General features: G+C 31.2%; 1 long non-coding RNA gene across 1 annotated transcript in view; it reads left to right on the top strand.

Moving 5' to 3' along the window:
• The window catches only part of LOC148282426 (uncharacterized), a 299,440-nt gene extending 279,799 nt beyond the window's left edge, over positions 1-19,641 (top strand). Inside the window, exon 5 of the long non-coding RNA XR_015822101.1 lies at positions 19,041-19,641. This is a non-coding gene — a long non-coding RNA (uncharacterized LOC148282426). The remainder of the gene's footprint in view (positions 1-19,040) is intronic.
• Positions 19,642-22,066: the final 2,425 nt, after the last annotated feature.

The following is a 22,066-nucleotide window of genomic DNA, read 5'->3' as shown; positions in this document are numbered from 1 at the left end:
AAAACATTGCTTTAATATAACCGTTAATCCAATTGTCCAGATTTCTGCATATTTAAATATCGTCTGGCACTCGTTAATCCCGATAATTTAAGTTTTACTGTATCTTCCTCTTTTCATACGCAAAACAAATTACCCTATTAGAAGCTGCAAAATATTCCGTCATTATTTCGGAAGTACCTACTAATAATTTTTCTTATAATAAATATGTGCCTACCTGCTTTGAACCGTATGCAAAAAAACAGTTATTTGGTATGCAATGATGTTGATTTCTTAGAAATACTTTTTTAGTCAAGATTTTTTTATAAAAAATATTATTTGTATTTAACTTATTTTTAATATTTTCTGCAATAACTTTGTGTATCATTTCAAATTAAATTTGGAGAAATAAAACTTAAACTTTGTTTTTTGATACACTCACTTTATTTTTACCAACTATTTTCGGTAACCAAATGTTACCGTCTTTAGGGTATTTTTAGAACTAAACATACATAAAAGAAACAGTAAACAAATTAGTAACAAATTAGTTGTATTTAACTTATTTATATCCTATTTAATCTTGTTTTAAATTGCCTTTAAGGTTTTTTCATTTATTATGGTAAGTATTTTTTGTTCATTTTAGTTTTTAAATGAAAAGATTAATGCCCTAGTTCAATATTATCCCTGTTTTAAAAAGGTTAGAATATCTGTCAATTCGATGAGGGTAAATCCAATTTATGTCAGTAAAGATTTGATAATATTTTTGTATCCAAGTATTTCCTACATAAAAAATATTTGCTTGTCGTTCTGGTTTAAAACCATTTTCCCAATAATATTTTGTTTTACACCGAAATAAATTAATAACATCCTGTATACGTTTCTCTCCATTACTCTCGTCTTGAAATAGACCGGAGGCTTTTGTAGATACACTGCCCAGTATAAATATACAGGGTGCTTTACAATGCACGCCTTCGTATATTTCCTTCCGAATCCCTCCTTTCATTGCTCGAATCGGCTAATGCGAGAGGACAAATCACTATTGACCGTTTCATTAGTACTATTCAACATTCAAAGCGAGAAGGCTATTAGGAACCACATACACTAAATCAAACCTTTTCAAGTATAGATGGGTTTAATTTAGCTTTACATTATATTATATCTTCTACAGCGCTTACTCTGATTACGGGTGATATAATATTGTGTTACAAAAAGTAAAAAAAAAAAAATATCGCTGAATTTAGTAAAAATATCTAGTATTTAGCAGAATAAATATTTATAAGCTGACGAACGTCTTATCTTTTTCTTTTCAACTTCCGCTCCTAGTTAAATTATGTGGACATCGCCAGACATCTTTATTTTTTAATTTTTTAATTAACATATTTCATAAATAGTACGTGTTTTAAGGATATATTATTACTAGCCAGCATTCTCGTCTAAGTAGAACCCTGGAAAAGGTTTTCGACTCGATGGCTACTCTCAGGTAAAAATTATGAAAAGTAATCGATCGAAGTTTTGTAAGTCCACCCCTTAGTGCAGTGGTTGGCGCTTTTACATGCCATGCTTGGGATCTTGGGTTCGATTCAAGGCAGGGTGGACGTAGAACTCCTGGACTGATATCCGAAGAGTAAGAATTACCCTACCATCCATGTTGGAAAACAATAGGTAAATATCACATACCTACAACAAATACCGATAAAAAATTATGAAATGAATTTAGAATAACATTTTTTTTTCAAAATCAATATGGATGTTGTGGCAAATTATTTTCATACATTAAATTAAGGAATATTTTTTTTTGACAATACGTCACCAGAAAAACGCCACGTTTTTGGCCTTGAATTGTGAGTCAAGATTTGTTTTATATTTGTAAAAATAAAAAAAAGTGTTCAGTAGACTCAAATCAGTGTTTGATTTCTTATATTTTAAGTTTAAATATAGAGTTCTACAAAATAAACACCAAATCAATAAATCAATCAACTCGTGATTTTTATAAAAATAAAGTTAATAAACTACAGAATGACATCATAACATTAGAAAACAGATGAAAATTAAATGACTTGCATTTTTCGTTTAAAATAATAATGTCGATGTTTGATTGTTGAGAACTTATCAATTTGATTAATGTGCGAGTGCCTGGTCGAGTTACCCGATGTAATACGAGTACTTTGTTCTACTGCGGTCCATCATCGACCAATTACAGCGCGAATTCGCCAGTAATGCGGATGCATGTACTTGCGAACCAATATGCTAACAACATCGATGTCTTTAGCGTGAGTCTTGTAAATTTTTAAATATCAATGTATATGTTCCTTATCAAATAGAACTTAATATTCTGTTCATATTGTATTTTATAACATTATGTACCAAGCTGCTTTAAACCTTTAATTGTATTTCTTTAGCTTATTAAAAAAAAAGAATTAAAAAAAATAGAAATATATATATATATTGCTTTAACTTTTTTTAAAACCGACTTAACTTTTAAACACAGTTCTATATTTGATTACTTTATATTGTTTTTTTTTAAATTTATGTTGTTAATAAACTCATTTTTTTATTTTTATACCAACTATACTTCTTAACACTGTTCCTATATTTTATTTATTTATATTGTGTTTTTTTTAAAAATCTATGTTGTTTATATACTCATCTTCTTTTTTTTATACCAACTTTACCTCTTAACACTGTTCTATCTTTTGTTGCTTTATATTGTATTTTTAAAATTTAATGTTGTTTATATACTTATATTTTGTAAAACTTTCATGTATGTAAAAGCCTTATGGGCGTGAAAAAATAATAAAAAAAGGTGGTTGGTTTTTTGGAGGTTGCTATATTTGCTTCCAATTTTTTTGTTCCAAACAAATTTTAATGGCCAGGAACAAATAAACATGAATCGTGACGTATCAGGAGCGTGGCCAATGGAATAGCCGTTTTTTTTTTTGCTTCTTATAAGTGAAACAAAAAAATTATTTTTACTGGAGACTATTTCATAGACTTTTGTTACTTTAAAAATGTAAAAAAAAGTGATATTTGTCTATTGGACTACAATTCGACTACCAATGCGGAAACGCGAAAAGATGATGATGATAATGAGCAAGATAGTCCTATTACATTTATGGAAAAACAATTAGTTTTCACAGAAGTTAAGTGAATTTAATACATAATACGCACTTCTTGGAGAGTATGATTAAAATTACTTAACCCAGAATGAGTATTATGGCCATTATGTTAAGTAAGTTTGCGTGTTGGTTATTGTACCAGTTCCGCATTAAAACACATATTTCCTTTTGTTCCCTCAAGAAACTAAACGCCTGTTTTGGCTTATGCTAACTTTGAACTGTCGTTGAATTTAACTAAACGTCGTACTTTTATGCAAAATGTTGACATCAAATGATAGTTCTACTCTAAATGAGTTCAGTCAACCGCAACATTTAATTGGCCTTTTTTGACACTGCAATCGGTGACGCAAATAAGATTTTTTTTAAAACGCATTGATATTTAAACAAATTCATGAAACAATATTCGTTCTTTTTACCCCTCTACACGACTATAAGATGTCTTCCTGCAGCAAAGATAGGTAACTACTTAACAGAAGGGCGGTTCTTTCACAACTTTCTTAGTGACTAGTACCAATGCTATGTCATACAAGACTACACCATTTTTTAAATCTTTCTTTAGATCATTTTTTTGGAAAATAAATATTTGCGTTTGTATGATTTTCCCAAATATTTTGATTTTAGGGACTATTTTTAACGAGTTACAAATATTGATATTTATTTCCATTCACTATGGCAAAGACACTTAAAATCCTTTACTGTACATTAGTGCGAAGCAACTTAGAATATGCATCACAAATATAGAATCCTATGTACAATGTGCAGATATCACGCATTGAAAATATTCAAAAAAAATCGTAAAGTTCATGTGTTTCCGGTTGAAACTTGAGTTTAAATCCGACCAGTTTATTCATATATGTAAAAAACATCACCTATTGTCTCTGCAAAAACGTCGTGAAATAGCGGATATAATTTTTTTTTTTTAAATTGCCTCTGGTTCAATTGACTGTTCTGAACTACTACGCAAACTTTATATCAATGTTTCTTCCAAAGTTTTAAGAAATAACCCTCTTCTTCACATATCTCTTGTTTCGTCTAATTATAGGCAAAATTCATATTTATGGCGAACTTTTAATAATTTTAATGGAATAAATAAATCATTTAACATATATTTATTTGCAAAAAATCTTAATGACGTACGGCGTTTGCTTTCGAAATAATTCGTAGTATTTTTTCTTTTCTTTTAAATTTACATTTAATTACTATTCATTTTATGTTCGAGCTACTTGTGCTACTTGTGTAAACCTGTAATTAGCTTGATCTGTTTTGTTATATACATATAAGATAATTATAGTTGTTGGTTTTCAAATTAATAAAATAAATAAATAAAATAAAATATCATCTAAGTGAAACAATTTTAATGCCAATTTTTTCATTAATTTCAAACAATAAAAATAACGTTAACGAAATGCTTTATTTTTAAATATTGTATATGCTTTCACTTTCCATTAAATTGTATCCTAATTCAAAGAAGGCTTTGGTCTTTAGGAGTAAGGGATACGTTACTATTTTATTTAGTATTTAATAAAAATAACAGATAACTTTCATGAAAACAGATAAAAGTGTATCAGCTTTACGTTGATCGCTTAAAATTAATATAATATTAAAAAGTATGTTATAGTTTTTAAGTTTGTATGTGGAAATTCTTGATGCAATTTCATTGTCATTTATTATATAAATAAAAGACGAGTGATACTTTAATCCACAAATTTGGAATATCCAGTGACCGGTTTTATCGCTTTCGCGACATCTTCGAGACTGGTATCTTTATTAATGAGTTTAATGTATTTATACAAAACAGAGGTAACGATAGAGAATTCAAAATTATATGAAAGTAAATGAAATAAAAATATTTTTATCTTAAGGATCATTATCAAAATATGTTCGGGTTAACTAACGAGTTGATATAATTAACACCCTTTTTTTAAATATTTTATATCAACCATGTCGGGAATCGAATTCGAGACCTGTCACATTGTAAGCAAACACGCTGACCATTACACCACAAGGCCGACGTATTGTCATTCTCCACACATCGAAAACTGCTGAGGTTGATCTCGTAACAATAAATCCTCGAACTGTCGAGGAAAACATGTCCAAAATACCCGTAAAAAGTACTTAAATTAAATTTCCATATGTTAGCAAAAGGTCAGCGTATTACGTACATAAAATTCACCCATTTTGAAGCTTTCCCATACCGGGTATGGGCGTCAGCAAGTTTTTTTTGTCTCCTTTGAATACCACTTTTATTTACATTATTTTTAAAAAGACGCATAGTTTTTGATTTCTCATTATTTCCGGTTTAGCGACATAATTCGCTTGTACAAAAATGACAACATGTTCGGTTTGTTTTTCGAGATCTCTTTTGTAGGTAGTTTTTGCCGTGACAACGGTTGAAGGCGAGTTTTAGTGGCAATGTTAGTGGGTTTTAGACAAAGCTTACTGACAAAGACAAGGGTTGTATGAAATCACGTTAAAAGCTGTGTAAATGCTGTCATTAAAATGAGTGAAGGGAATGTTATGGGGGAGTGTGGAGTACAAGATAAAATGTACTCAAAAATAAATACAATGATGTAACAATGTATAAAGTGACAATTCCTTTACAAAAGTTACAAAACCTTGTTTCAACCTGGCACCTAACGTACCTTTGTACACTCAAATATTTATTTTTCATTCTGTACATCTCATTTAAAAAATATAAAACCATGTGAAAACAAAATGAAATTTGAATAATAAAAACAGATAGGTAGCTTATGTAATTTTTGTGCTTTACGAGTTTTTTTTTTTTTGCTTTTATTTTTGATTGAAATGACTCCTCGTGTAGCGGTTGGCGCCTTCACCTGCCATTCTTGAGGTCCTGGGTTCGATTTTTGGCAGAGAAGACGTGAAATATTGGTTTTAAAGGTTGCTTAAACTGCAATATTTCAATGTTCTTAAACTGGCACCTAAAGCGTAAGACTGATCACCTTACCTTCAGATAAAATGTGATTTATGTATTTAAATGGTCTGTTTTCCTACAGTACCTGTTATAATAATTACACATGATAAATATAACCTTATCATGTGTAATCGGATACATATAGCAATTTGTGTATCTGGGAATCATGTTTTCAAGAGATAAAAGAGTAGAAAAAGATGTTAAAAGAAGAGTGAATGCGGACAACAAAATGAACGGAGTACTAAGCACTAAGCACAGTAATTTCTAATAAAAATATGTCAATCGAAGCTAAACTGGCAGTGCACAACTTATGTATGGAGGTGAAACATGGAACTGGCAGAAGAATGATGAAAGCCGAGTGAACGCGGTTGAAATGCGATCTCTTAGACGAATGTGTGGGAAATCAATGTATGACAGGGTTACGAATGATGAAATCAGGCAAGAGTGTAAATCTGAGTAAAGTATAATTGATAAGATTAAGAAAGGGTCTCTGAGATGGTTTGGTCACGTAGAACGAATGAACGACGAAAGAATGGTAAAACAAGTATATATGGCGAAAATGAACGGCAACGTGAGACGAAGACGACCAAGGAAGACGTGGCATGATCAGATAAACCAAAATCTTAAGTCTGGTCATGTCAAAAGCAGGCAGAACCGTAGGGCGTGTATGACAAGATGTATGAATGTGGAGGAAGCTAGGAATGTATGCCAAGATAGACGTGTGTGGCGGTCCATTCTCTCTGCCTACCCCTATGGAGAATTGGCGTGATGGTGGTAGTAGTAGTAGTAGTAGGATGTCATACTCCATACTTCTGTACTAATATTATGAACGCGGATGTGTGTATGTCTGTTTGTTTGTGTTTCTTTCCCGTCGGAACGAAGATACCGATTGACGTGATTTTTGCTCAGGGATAGCCAAACAGCTGAGAAGTGATGTACATAATTTTTCGACCTGAAATAATAAATCAATCTCTCGGGAAAATTCTAAATGCAGAATTGATTTTATGGGAAAAGGAATTTATGTTAAAACAGGATAACGATTTTACTTTGCCATAGACTAACGGATACTCGTTTTTTCGCAAAGTGAGTGAAAAAATCTTATTCCCCAACAACACAACTTATCGATTAACTTATTTTTCTCTAATACCACTCAAGCAAGCCACAGGTTAAAGCTTGTATTTATATAAAATTCATGATAATTTCGAACCCTGATTAAGATTATGTTTTAATTTACTCGCTTTCTGGTGGTATTAAATCTTGTTTTATTAAAGCAAAGACAAAATGACTTCATAAATTAACAATTCTCGAATCTGACCCCGTCGCACTGTAGTTTAACCATTTCCAAGATTAATGTACACTTAAAAACCGTAGCATCATTAATTATGCCCGAAATTATTATTTGTCAGGATAAATGCTGCACCCTTCAAAAATAATTACCGCTGTTGTTTAACTAAGAAATGTTTCTCCCGCATAATTTGTCAAGTATAACGGCTCGCTAATCGACTGTATAACAAAAAGATGTCATTTAAATTTTGTTGTAAGCGTTCGTTTTGAGAATTCCTATTAACGTTAAACTACCCTTAGACCGATTTCACAAAGGTCCTACAAATCCAAATGACATATTAAAATTTGAGTGGACTTAAACTAATGATTCTACTTTTATCTTAAACCCACGTACATTTGATTAAAAAAATACCTTAAAAACGTCCCCGAAGAATAACTATATAATGCATTTCAACAATAAATAAGTCAATTCAAATCAACATACCTACTTATAAATAATTATCAAAAATATTGTAAATGCAACCGCAACAGAGTGAGAAACAATTTTTGATAATGAAATATGGAAGTTTTAGCTCTTACAGGGCTCGTGTCTTGTCTAATTTATTTTTTTAAAATAAAATATAGCTCAACATTCAACGTGTTGGCTGGTTTCAAGCTAGCCTCTTAGGAACGGCTGAACCAAGAGCCGCCAGGTTAAGTAAAAAAAGATTTAATCAAGTAAAAAACTGTTTTTTAAATTTTTAAATTAAACAAACCTTTCCTATTCTTACCTAACTTCACATAAAAAATAAACAAAATATAAAATTAATTATTTTTATATTAAAATCAAAGAGGCTCAGCTGCGGTCAGCCTTTTCGTTAGACGTTGCTTTTAACATTTTGGCTAAGCGACCGATAGTCATTCAATTGAATGCCAGCATTAAATCAACAGCTTAGTCATTAAATTAAGTGGCTAAATCAACTATTTGGCGGCGACACACACATGCTAATGCTAAAAGTATGTTTTATCATGCTTTTACCAAATTCAAATAAAACATACGTACACATAGACATATTACCAGTGGGGAAAATTATAACTGTTGCTTGTAGTATGTGCTGGATTTTTTTTTTTTCGATTTTGGAGCTATTGTGTACATACCAAACACCACAGATTTTATTTTCTTATGGAATAAATAAATAACATCAAAATACATAACTTAAAAATAATTATTAACATATTTTTATGTTTTTTATTTGTGTTAAGTAAAAACAAAGTTTATGATGTAAATTTATGTATTTATTTTTTACCTAATTTTTGTTTCATTATTGAGCTATTACTGGATTTAAAAAACAACAAGAATATTGGAATGTATAATGAATATGTTTGCCAACGAACCCTTGCTCGTTTCCTAAAAGCAAATATATATCCCCTGTACGATTTAATAACAAGGGTTTGTAATAGCAGAAAAATAATCCCGAATTCCTCTACGTAGGAAAAGCATGTTTTACCGGAAAGTTTTGTAAACAAACGTATTATTTCATCTAACATGTAATTTCATTTCACTAACAGATATTATTAAATAATATCACAATACGACACTAAACCTTGAGATTTATATCAGATCCGTATTATTTTTATCAACAAATAATGAATTGGACATCAAATATCATTGGAAGTCAAAAATAATTATGTAAAAAAAAACTAAATTCAAACAGAAGGTTGAATAAAAAGGGGTTAAACAACTTATAAATCAAATACATGTAAATTGTTATTATTGAGGCACACATAATAATATGTTTGTGTGCTCTGTTTCAAGATTAAAAATAAAATAAAGAAAAAAAGAATAATTATATTTAAAATTAAATGTAGGTTATGCTCTAATTTTTATCGCATGTAAGAAAACACTTTTTATATCCAATTTTTCAAAGCACTGAACTTCCTCAGAGTTATTCAGAGATTTTCTATGATTCTTAATACTCATTTTTACCAAAAACTGTGTGAAATATGTGTAAAACATTTAACAAGAATTTGAATAGGCTTCAAATATTTAACACTCCATATACAGATAAAGACGAGAACTAATAGGCTTCAACAATGTTTGAGGATGACCAAATGCTTGCAGACTGGCTGGATTTCATCCCTAGGGTATTAGTCATATTAAAATTTATTTGAACAGAGAGGGAAAACATTTGTGAGAGGGGAAAACGGAAGTCTAGGCATTTACAGGGCTTATGACCTGTCATAGGCGTTGAGTTGAGGAGTTGAGGAAATGTGGATGTTTAAACATGGGGAGAATGGTGAATGTTTCACAGTGTGTAAAGTGGCCACTTAAACCAGCCAATGACAAGTCATAAGCCCTGAATATGCCTAGACTTCCATATTCCCTTCTCAAAAATGTTTTCTCTCTCTTTTGAAATAAATTTAAATACTAATAGGCGTGATTCAAAATAACAGAGAATAGACGTTATGTATCTTTTTTTGCTCGTTATCATTAGTTAAAATGCAATTTTCCACTCCTACTTTCCTTTTTTTATACTTCACCACTCCTCAACAATTTTCTTGTTTTACTTTCCACTATCTCCTTGTTTTGTCCATATTTATTTTATTTTAATATAAAGTATACTTATCCTTTGTATTGTTTAAACCGCCGTCGTTTTATTGTTGGATGGCAGGCCCCACTTTTTTTATAGTTTCTACTTATAATCATTAAACCTGTACATCTGTTTGTATTCAAAATAAATAATGTAAAATGAATAATTATAAATTCCTAATTATCGGAGTTAAACACTGAACCTTTTAAGTCGAATTTCCACCTGGAGCTCCGTTAATGTCCGGTATATTAACGCATGGGGAAATCTTATTACTTAAAAGGTTATAGATGAACACAACATTACCTTTTCAAGGGTTTTTATTGCCTTACCCCTTAGTGTAAAAACAAAGCAATTTAAACGGTTCACATTTGTTTCGTGGGTATTTAAAAAATAAATTTAAACAAATTAACAACGCATAGTTTTAATACAAAATTTGGTGTCTGTTTATATACATGGTAAAACTACGAGTGACAAAAAGAGCTTTAGAAAGATATATCCAGGCTAGGGATAAGCTTTTTTAAAAATTAAATATATAAATATATATTTATTTTATTATATTAAAGAAGGTAAAAACATGTACAGAAAATATAAAAGGAAAAATAATGAAACCCACTTAACCGCGAAACCGGCTTGTCAGCAGATTTCTTATTTTTCCTTTACATAGAGAAACGTTAGATAAATTGTATAAATTTAAACACAAAATTTATTTATAAAAAATAAAATAGATGACATTTAATGCTAATCAATATAAAACTCTGTTACAAAAAACGCCCCAACCGGTTTTACAAGAAAGGCCCCAACCGGTAATACCGTACCTAATAATTGATTCTGCTAATGATTGATAAATAAGTCTTAATGTTTTTATTGGTACAACATATTTTATTCTAAACATCCTGCCTATAACTGTCCTTAATATTTTACACGATTTGGTAATTTGTTTATCCCATTTAAAAAATATATCAATAGTTATGCCCAAATACACATATTCATCAACTACACCAATTTTTTCACAGTTACATAATATGAAAACACCACTATGAAGACAGTTAAAACTATGAGAGACTATATTAATTTGATTCAGCGCTGGTACATAAGGGGATCTGACATGAATAATTTTAGTCTTTTTTTGCATTTATTAGAAGATTTTATTTCATTTATATGAAGACCCATATCATGCGACCATTTAAGCAAAGAATTGTAGTCTTCTTGTAATTGACTTTCCGCAATAGATGAATGTCTGTGAGAAATTACAAGTGCCGTGTCATCGGCGTAAACATAATGTTTGGCAAACTTAAAAATGTTTAACATTGATGATACGAAGGTAATATAAAATAATGGATCCAAAATGGATCCCTGGGGTACCCCAGGGAAATTAATTTGTAAAAAATTAAATTAAAATAAATTTGTAAGCTCTTACGGATTACAATAATTTTCAACATAACTTGTTTTCTTTTTATCTTTTGCAAAGGTTGTCTGAGTCTTTTGTTAAGTTTTGTCTGTTAATTTGTTGTATAATTTCAGTATCTGGTTCATAAGTCTCGACTGTCCTTGTCTTGTTTTAGATTGTTGTATGTGATATTGTTCTGATATTTTCGTATTGTGTCCATGTTTAAAATATATTTTTAAAAGTTTTAATTATTTTTGTATAATTTCATCAGTGGCCAATTTATGAATAAATTTTAAGAATTCAAGTGAATAAGTTCAGTTACAGTTAATTGTTTAGTTCGTTTAAAAAGTTCTTTCGTTGGTGTTAGATAAGAGAGGTCAAATACTAACTTAAATTTTTATTTTATTTATTTATTTATTTATTTACGGACAAAGTCCATTATAAACATTACAATTAAAAGAAATTTTTACAAAGGAATAAAAAAATATAAGGAACAGAAATAAGCAGCAAAGACAGATGATAGATTTTTTAGATTAAGTAAAAAGCATAGGCTAACTATACAGATTCTTTAGCTGATTTGTAAAGAAAAACATCCTTACACCATAATAATCAAGATTTTGATGATCGTTCACCCGCCTGATCATTCTGGGCAAAGGCGACTGTGCACCATAATTGGTCCTGTAGTGACCGAGGAAAAGCATTTCATTATTTCTTAGTCTACGGGTGGGAACGTTAAAAAGAATCTTTTGCAAAATTTCAGGGGCATCAATGAGACAGTTCATAATTTTATACATGCAGATTATATCTGCAATGCATCTGCGTTTTTGCCATCTTTGTAGTATGTTTATGTTATTTTGGTTTTTCTTCTCCATATTTGTTTCATATAACGTAGGTATTTAAGATTTGACGTAGGCTTCGTATGTATATTTTTTCCGTTTTTAGAATAAAGTTATTTAAAAGAACTGCTGGATAATGTTGGTATTTTGTTCAATCAATTCGAAATATTAAGTTTCTATGTCAATTGCTTTAGAGGTATATTAAAAAATTAAGAGGTGGAACATCAGTTGCCACAAAGCGACCTTTAAATGGCAATGAGAAGGCTACTTAGCCAAAAACTTGGATGAGAAATGAGCAAAAAGTATGTTGATTTGAAGACCACGAACAACAAAAAGAAGCTCAGAGCGACCACAACAAAGATGAAGAGGGGATTTAATCGGCATTGGATTGCTTATAGATTTAAATTTTAAATAGAACACACGAATAAAAATATTGGTTAAGAAAATGAAAATAAATATTTATGATACTTAAAAATATCCTTAAACTGAAATAATTGAAAACGGTGTATTATTTCATTGTGTAGTCGTTATTACAGTTTGGTATTATTGTTTGAAAAGATCCTGCACAACTATTGTAAATTAAGTAAAAATAATACGAATATTCATTATTAAAGTGATTATTAAAAAAAACTTCATCATTTTTTTGAAAAATTCATCCATTAATTGATAAAATCTTTAAAAATTATTCGATTCTTTAATCTTATTTAGAGAAAACTTTGAACTTAACTAGTCACATAGATATCGATGTATTTAAATGCCAAATTCAGAACTTAACTTTTTTTTTTAAGTGTTGCACATATAAATATCAAGGAATTAACTTATTTAACAAATAATTTTATCAAGAATCACAAGAAATTAAAGCTGAAGTTTAAAATATTTATGAATAAACCACCTAAATCCGTTCATTTTAAGACTAATGGTTAAATTTTCAATTGTTTTTAAAAAACTTTTTTATTACAATTTTTTATATAAATATCTTCTTGTAAGAGACTGAAAACACTCATGTCGTATTATATGACCTTTAATTATTACCGAAAAAAAGGCTTTCACTTCCTCTTAGATACGCAAAACAAGTATTATAATAGCACTGTAAAGGAATGAATTTTGTATAAATGCAATAAAAGAATTTTAAAAATAATTCGTCATACAATATTTAACAGAGAATAGATCATCCTGCTTCATTGGAGTGGTAGAATGATTAAGAAGATATGCGGCGAAGAGTGGTTTGATGAATATGTATTTTAATAGAGTTGTTCTGTTGCAGCTGCCGCTTCAAACACTGTGCAAAAAAGACAACGGTGTGTCAGACTTATTATGCCTAGTTAAAATCGTTGCCACAAAAAAGTAAACAATAAATAAAGCTGAAAATTTCAGCATACTTCAGGAGCATGTATACCAATATTAAATTGACAATCGGACTCTCCAAACTCGTATGTATTTAAAAAACATGTATTTGTTAAGTTTTTCAATTCAATGAAGTATTTGAGAAATGATGTACTTAATAATTTAACGTTACTGGTTGACCTGACCTAGTTACGCGAAATTGAATTAATCGTAGCACAACATGCTGACCACTACAATATGGGTCCAGAGAAGCTGCCACTTCTTGTACTCACCTACGTGTACGTACGCTTAGGGCTGCATTGAAACTCAATATTTGATTCACCATTTTACAATGCTAAGACCATGTTCAATTATTTTTAGAAATAATTATATCTGAATGCGTACAAAGCAGCGTCATTTTCGTAGTTGTTAATACAAAACAAACTCAATTTGTAAATACAAATACAGAAAATATATAATATTTCTTACTAATTTTAATTATTTATCACAATAACTATAAAAAATACAATGCTCATTGATTGTTTCCACTTTTTAATATAAGCACATTTTGTTTTAATTTGATATATCGGCCACAACGACCAAATAATGAATATGCAATATTTGTCAACCATTTTGATTTTTAAACAAATTTCAATAAATAAATAGTTGCGGCACATAATTCAAATCAATCTATCTAAGCGTATCGAGATCTGGATGATACGCAGTTTGGCTTCAGAAATGCCTTCGGTACAAGAGTGGCTTTATTAGCTATCAATGTTTTGCTGCAGAAGTGCCGTGATCAGAGAAAAGAGATTTTTCCATGGATTATGAGAAAGTATTTGACAGAGCAAAACATTCTAATTTGATGGAAATGTTAAAGAAGTGTAATATAGACACCAAAGATAAATTGTTTGTCCAAAACCTATACTGGTACCAAACAGCTGAAATCAGACGCGGCCAATATTCCATATTTTTTTATTTGGTCCACATAAAAAAATATGCAATGTTCGTCGATTATTTTGAATTTTAATTACCCTAGAGTCATTTTAATTGATATGAATAATGCACAATGACCAAATAAAAAATATGGAGTATTTGTCGATTATTTTGATTTTTAAATGTAGTCATTTTTATTGATTTCAATAATGTGCCACAACGACCAAATAAAAAAATGGAATATTCGTCGATTATTTTTGATAATGTGTTATCCTTATTATTAATTTGAAATTTGTGCCACAACAACTAAATACTAAATATGGATTATTTGTCGATTATTTTGACTTTTCAATGTATGATATTCATTTGAATTTTATGCCACAACCACAAAAAATATATGAAATACGTGTCGGTATTAGAATTTAAAAATTTATCACAGTAACCAATTTAACTAAAAAGCAATACCTATTTACAAATTATGCGAATTACAGAACTTAAGTTTTCATTTATATAATGATACTTATGTTATTCTTTAATGATGAAATCGGGCGAGAGCGTAAATACTAGTCAGGTTTAATTGATAAGATTTATAAACGGTCTCAGAGTTGGTTTGGACATGTAGAACGAAATGGTGACAAAAGAATGGTAAAACATACACACATGGCAAGAAAAAACGGTAACTGGAAGGGTTCTACTGGTTTCGAGACGTAAAAAAATATAAATCTTCAAATCAATCACTCTCTAGAGGCTAGAGATGATTCAGAATACCACCACTGATACATCACGATTCGCGTAAATTTTGTTTGTTACCGTTTAAATTAAAATAGAACATTGTCACGAATCTTGAATCATGAATCTCAACGTCATTATTATTATGGATAACTTATATAGCGCCATTTTCGTAATAAAATACCTCAAGGGCGCTTTACATAGTGGTTCTATTGTTAAATTAATTAAATTGAAGCTTTTAAATTTGTAATTTAATTAAAACAATTTATTTTGTTGTCACATGCTACGGATTTATTCAAATGATTTAGAGAACAAGTGGGTTTTAAGTTTTTTTCCGAAACATCACTTCACTTTCACAGCCTCGCATCTCTGCTGGGAGAGCATTCCATGCCATAGGGCCTGCGACCGCAAATGCGCGTTCACTAAATTTAGTGCGCTGTTTGCGTAGAGGTATAATAACTTTTCCTCTCGCCGTAGACGTAGCTGATCTAGGCGTGAGACGCCTGTCAGCAAGTTCATCTGGAATGCATAGTTTCCTTAGATATTCCGGAGCAGAGTTGTGCAGTGACTTATACATAAGCCAACAGAGTTTGTATTCGACCCTCTGTGGAAAACGTAGCCAGTGTAGTTCCCAAAGTAGTGGAGTGATATGACTGAACTTAGAGATTCCGAAAATACAGATTGTAGGCGAGTCATTTTATTCATTGGTAGATCTGCATAGATACCATTACAATAATCGACTCTAGACACTAAAACCGCATTTATTAATTGACGGGCGGCATCAACCGGCAAATTTTTGCATATGCATTTAATTTGTCTCAGCTGGAAGCATGAACTTATCGTTCTACTAATTTGAGCATCAAGAGATAGGTCAGAATTTAGTAAAACTCTCAGTAGTTTAACGGTGGGTAAAGCGGTACTCCCTACATTGGGTAGAGCCGTATCCTGGATCAAATTCTGTCGTCTGGCTGAAGCCACCCACAGTTGTTTAGTTTTTGATGGGTTTAATGTTAGTTTGTTTTCAGCCATCCAGTTTCCTATTTTCTTGATGCATTCATCAATTAAATTGACAAGCACACTTCTCTCGCCTGGTTTGCAATAAAAATAAATCTGCGTATCATCTGCATAGCAGTGAGACCACAATCCACATTCCTTGATAATTAATGTGGATTTTATCTTTAGTGTAAAGGAGATAGAGAAGTGGTCCGATTACTGACCCTTGAGGCACTCCTGTAGACACCCGAAAGTTGGTTGAGCTTTTACCCATCACAACTATCAATCCCAAACATGTCCCGTTTTTGTGGCGACATATTTTTCAATAATTTCTTTTTTAAAGTTATGTATAAAAACATTTCTATATAATATCCATATTGATATTGAAAATATAATTCATTTTTCTAAATCTATTTTATATATTTTTATCGGCTTTCATATTATGTGATATTTCCCTTTCACGGTCTCTGGATGGTATTCTAAACGGCAGAGAATGCTTTGTTATCGCTTATTTAGTACGTAAAACGTGCTAAAAGAAGCGTTCCATACGCGCGCCATACGGTTCAGAACACCACCCTTGGTCGTGTTATTAATTATAGTTTACTTAGACTAAACTGAAAATTCCCATCCCTCAAACTCAACTTATGAATAAACAAACCTTTATTCGGGACTCTAATCAAACTTACCTGTCATATTAAATTACTAGCTACCATTTGTATGATGTTCCCCATAACAATTTAGCCTGTATCGTGTCACACATCAATTTACATATAAACGAGGCTTTACTTGCTTTAAATTAATCAACAATATTGTTACAATTATTATATGATGAAGGTATATTAATTGTATATTTTTTTTATTAAAAATTTTGTTTCCTATGTAAATTTCCCGTACCTGAGAAACTTTCAACATCGGTGCATAAAATAAACAAACACATTTCAAAATATAGACTCAGCTCTCTGCTTTGAACGGAAGCTGAGTCTCATTGACAGTAATAATAAAAAAGAAAAAAAACAAATACAAAAAATACCTAATCTGCTATAAATGTAAAATAATCACCACATTCAACACACATTACTCCATAAGCCACACCCCATATATCACAAAAATGGTGATACCAACACAAATAGAGTCACGTGTTATATAATCATATTCTTGTTTACTTTTGTTCTCCAATTTAGAATTTTTTTTTTTTTGGGTGATTGGGTGTAGATTGGACTCGTTCCAATGTTTGAGCTACCATTACAGGAACTACAAGAGTCTTCTTCGGGGTAATCTATGTGTTATGTAGAAAATTATATGTTTATTTAAGTCTTCTTATCATCTCGTTTCTCTCCACGGCTGGACAAAGACCTCTTCTAAACATTTTCATGTTTTTCAGTCCTGGACACTGCTTCCACCCATGAACCACGGATTGCACGATGTAGTCAGTCCATCTACTTGTGGTCTCTCTACTTACCTTTTATTTTCGTAGGCTTTTGAGTTTAGTATTCTTGGGGTCCACCTGACAACCTCTCGCCATATGAACCGCTCTGTGCCATTTTCATCTTCCCATGTTTTAAGCAATATTGGTCACCTTTGTACGGCGTCTCATCTGCTCGATCCTTATTCAGTGAGTTCAGAAGATACCCAATATTTATTTTTTTATAGACCGATAAATGCACTCACTTTTGTTTACACTTCGGGCAGTGAGTGATATCGTTTCAAGACCATTTGTTGTCACCGGCAGAACACAGGGCTTTGGTCTTCAGATTATTTAAGATTTTCTTATTTCTAAAAACGTGTTTTATCTTTTTAAAAGCATCCCAACTTAACCCGATTTGTCTTGGCAGTTTAGCCGTAGATTTTGTTTTCTCAGTTTGATTTTGTGCGTGAGGTAAATGAACTCGTAATTTTATTTATAGTACATGTGTTGCTAGGTCATGGACTCAAAATATTTATGTACCAGCTGTTTATATCGTGTCACAGTCAGCATTCGGCAGTCGGTACATTAGTGTCATTGTTTGTCGTATATAGTGGCATGAACTTTGTTGAGTTTTATTTGAGACTGTAGTCTGGTAAAACGAACGCAAAATTAGGAAATCATACGATTTTGCCATTTTAAAACAAATGTTTTTTTTAATCGCGCAACAATAAAAACATAATTTGGTATTTTTATTTTTATTTTTTAGAAGTCATAAATATGTGTGATTGAAATACGTAGGAATTTCTCTTAAACAAGGGTGAAAAAATAAGACATTACTCTTTAAAAAAAAGGTGACAAACTAGAAAACTAACAGACTAGAATAAATTATTGAACTACCGTGGTTTTTTTTTTATTTCACGTTAAATTTGTTGTAATATCTTGTTTTTTAACCCTTGTTTGGGGGAAATTCCGATGTATTCAAATCACAAATGTTTATGACTACCAACAAATAATATAAAAATACTTAAATAATGAAGGTCAAATTTTGGAAAAATCTCAATAAAGTATAAAAATTAACTTATGTCCCAAACTTTAAAACTTTAGCTAGGGAAAGTTAAATCCAATAGTTAGCAAATGATCTCCTCTACGGGTGAATTTGCTATGGTGAGTTCAGTTTAAGTTACCCTGTATATATATTACAAAACAACAATAATAAAGTATCCATAACTCCATGAGACCAAAAGTGTTGTGTTGAGTTGGGATGCAACATAATGGAAAGTGGAAGTATGTTTATTAATAATTAGTAGCAAAAATTAAAAAATTATAATATTACATTAGCATAAACTTCAATAACATCTGGAGAACATGCTTGATAGTATCTTTATAAATGTATGCAATATCTCGCAGCAGTCTCCTGCAATTGTATCTTCTCTTATACAAAATTATTACTTTTATTCATTTAGCACATTAGAAAATAAGGAATGACGATTTCAACTTTGTTTCAATATTTTTAATAAGCGCTTACTTATTTGTACTTTTTTTGTTCACAGATGCTGTCCAAGTGAAAACTATGAAAATGTAACTTTAAAATAATTTTCATGTGAAGTGAATTTTTAAATATAATATTCACTAAAATGAAAAAGAAAAGGAATGCAATAATTTAATCACGGTTTTTTTATCGTTTAATTCGTTAAAACAAGATTATTTTAAATCAAATAAGAGTGTTTCTATAAAAAAATAAATTATATCAACTATATAAAAATCAATCAATTTTGCGGAATTCCTCAAATTCAGTGTGATGTGAGTTACGGATTGCGATGTCTCTGTGACCCAGTATCTCTGGGTCATACCGACCCAGAACATTGGGTCATACCGACCGGACACATTGGATCTTACCGACTCGGGAAATCGGGTCATACCGACCCGGGACATTGGGTTATACTGACCCGAAAATTGCTCTCAAACAATGTTACAAAAACTATGAATATAATGTTGCTTGAAAAGTATTGAAAACTGCTACTGGATTTTTTTTCAATGAAAAAGAGTGGTGACTCCAATGACTCGTGTCAATAGTGTCGTGATAAAAATGACGGGTGATCAATTAGTAAACCACTGTTAATTAACATCAAGGAAGCTGGCACCATCCGGAGGTGAGTACAAACTATTTATTATATGTGTGTCGTCCATCAAATAATTGAGTGGGGAAAAGTTCTGTTAACAGATGATAACATTGGTCAACATGATTTTGGTCGCGCGAGTGGGTTGCAGTTTTGTATTTTGTTTTCAAATTTGCCTTTGGAATTTCTCCATCACCCACAGAGTTTTGTCAAAGCCATGGACAATCTTCTGATTTCATGTGCCTCAATCGGAGGTTTCCTGAAATCGGTGATGCAAAAATTAAAAATGGAATTCTATTCATTTATTTTATTTATTTACATACATAAGGCTATTGTACATTTTTTGAGACAATAAGTCCCAAGTCTATGGGACTATAAGTCCTGTGTTGAGATGGGACGAGCAATTATATGACACAGAGACATGAGTATATCACCAAAATATAGGATTAGAAACATAAAAAATAATTGTAAAAAATATTTTTTTAAATAAATATATATGGCACATCAATATGGTAAACAGTCAACTCAAGCATTTGGAAAATCATCAAGGAGTTTCCTACTCAAATTCTTCCCACTAAGGAAAATCCAGTCCTTAACTTCTTTCTTGAAAATATTTTTTTTTCTTGAGAGTTTAATACGTTTTTCCAAAATATTGATCACTCTCGGTGCGATAAATGAGAGATGTCTCTGAGCAAAAGTCATACGGGTTTTGGGTATGACATAATTCATGCTCTGGGAGAACCACACCTTGTGGGTCCACAATTACTATCACTATTATTTTTCTTAGTGGTGAGGGTCAGTGCTATGCAAGCTTCTGACGTCACTGCCACCTGTAAGGATCTTTTGTGACGGGTCTCCGTGAATAATTCTCGCCCTCCAAGTCCAGGTCTATAAAGAGCCTGGTTACCGAGTGGAAAGCGAGAGTTTACAGTTTGTTTAATATCCCCCTCCAAGCCCAGATCCGCAAAGTATCAGGCTATTAAATAAAAGGCGAGCTCTTTAACATCCTCGGGCTTAACCAGTGGTCCCTTCAGTATGAGGCTCCTCTTACAATGTAAAATATCACATTTACATAAAGTGTGTATAGATATTACCTCATCTGCACTACAAAATCTACATCTAGAAATTTCAGACCGGTTTATTCTAGCAAGGTGTTAGTTCAATCTGCAGTGTCCTGTAAGGGCTCCGGTGATAACTCTCACTTCATTTTAGCTGAGCTTTATTAGGTCAAAAACAAAACTTTATTCGATCACTGATGCATGATAAAAAAATTAAGCAACATTAAATCCACCAGAGAATGCAGCTTGGCAATAATTAAAAAATGTTACTAACAGTTTCTAAGCTAGTCAAAATGTTCAAATATCATGCTGTTAGGAATGGGGCAAGAATTGCAATTGTAAATGCCTGTATTTTGAAAACTTTGAGTTATAGGAAAAAACCAATTTCATATTTGAATTTAGGAAAAAAAATACTTGAGACTTAAAATCACATGTTTTCCTTTCTGAGACAAAACAATAATTTTTTTTCTTGCCCAGTGTAATCAAATCTGATCAGTTTGTATGTTCCCCATAGCTATACTAGAGCAAGATCTCATCACCTAGAAGCCGTACAAACGCAAGTCAGAATTTAGCTATAAATAAGGCTTACTGATTACGGCATCTACAGATAATACGAACATATTTTTCTGTGAATATCGGCAGTTTATCTGCTTTCTTTTAATTAACTGGTTATTTGTAATGTTATTCTGTCCGATATGTTTAGTCTACATTACATAATGGGATAAATAACCCGTTAATTAATGCTGACTACAATTGTTAAATAAATAATTTTGAATGGCAATACATAATTTAATTCGCACGTGTTCATTGTACATACATTCCAATCGTGTGTTTTTCATTAAAATACAGCCGGTTAAATGCGTTTTTGGGCTGTTCCAGAAATTCTGCTTATTCTGTTTATGAATCGATTTAAGGTGCAACACGTTATATAATATGTACACATAGCTAAATAAACATTTGTGTTTGCTTTATTCTGATCACAGTTTTTAAACAAACTTCTCTACTTTGAGTCATAATTTGTCCGACTAAAAACGATTTTCATTTAACCCCAAGCCTTTAGCTCTCATCAAACAAATAAATGGAATCTCATTAAACTTTAGTTCGGAAAGTTTAAATATCTATTAAAACAAACAAACTACACTGAGGTTTAATTTCATACTAGAACACTATTCAGCAAGAACTAGCGGCGATATCATAAATAATATTTTCAACTTCATGCCAACATAGTATCAAAAGTTCAATCTCATATTTTTGTCTTTCGCTAGCTATTTCATAGTTTCCCGCACTCGAATTAAGCTTAATTTATATCTGAGCCCGAACCATAAAAATATGATTTGAGATTTATGGATGTAATAAACTCTAACTTCCCAAAAAAATGCATTTTTTGTGTAAGTTCGTACT

This window comes from Micrasema longulum, unplaced genomic scaffold, assembly GCF_059751315.1.
Source record: "Micrasema longulum isolate JH-2025_06_02 unplaced genomic scaffold, ASM5975131v1 h1tg000331l, whole genome shotgun sequence".
Taxonomy (NCBI): domain Eukaryota; kingdom Metazoa; phylum Arthropoda; class Insecta; order Trichoptera; family Brachycentridae; genus Micrasema; species Micrasema longulum.
This window is presented reverse-complemented; position numbering and strand designations above follow the sequence as displayed.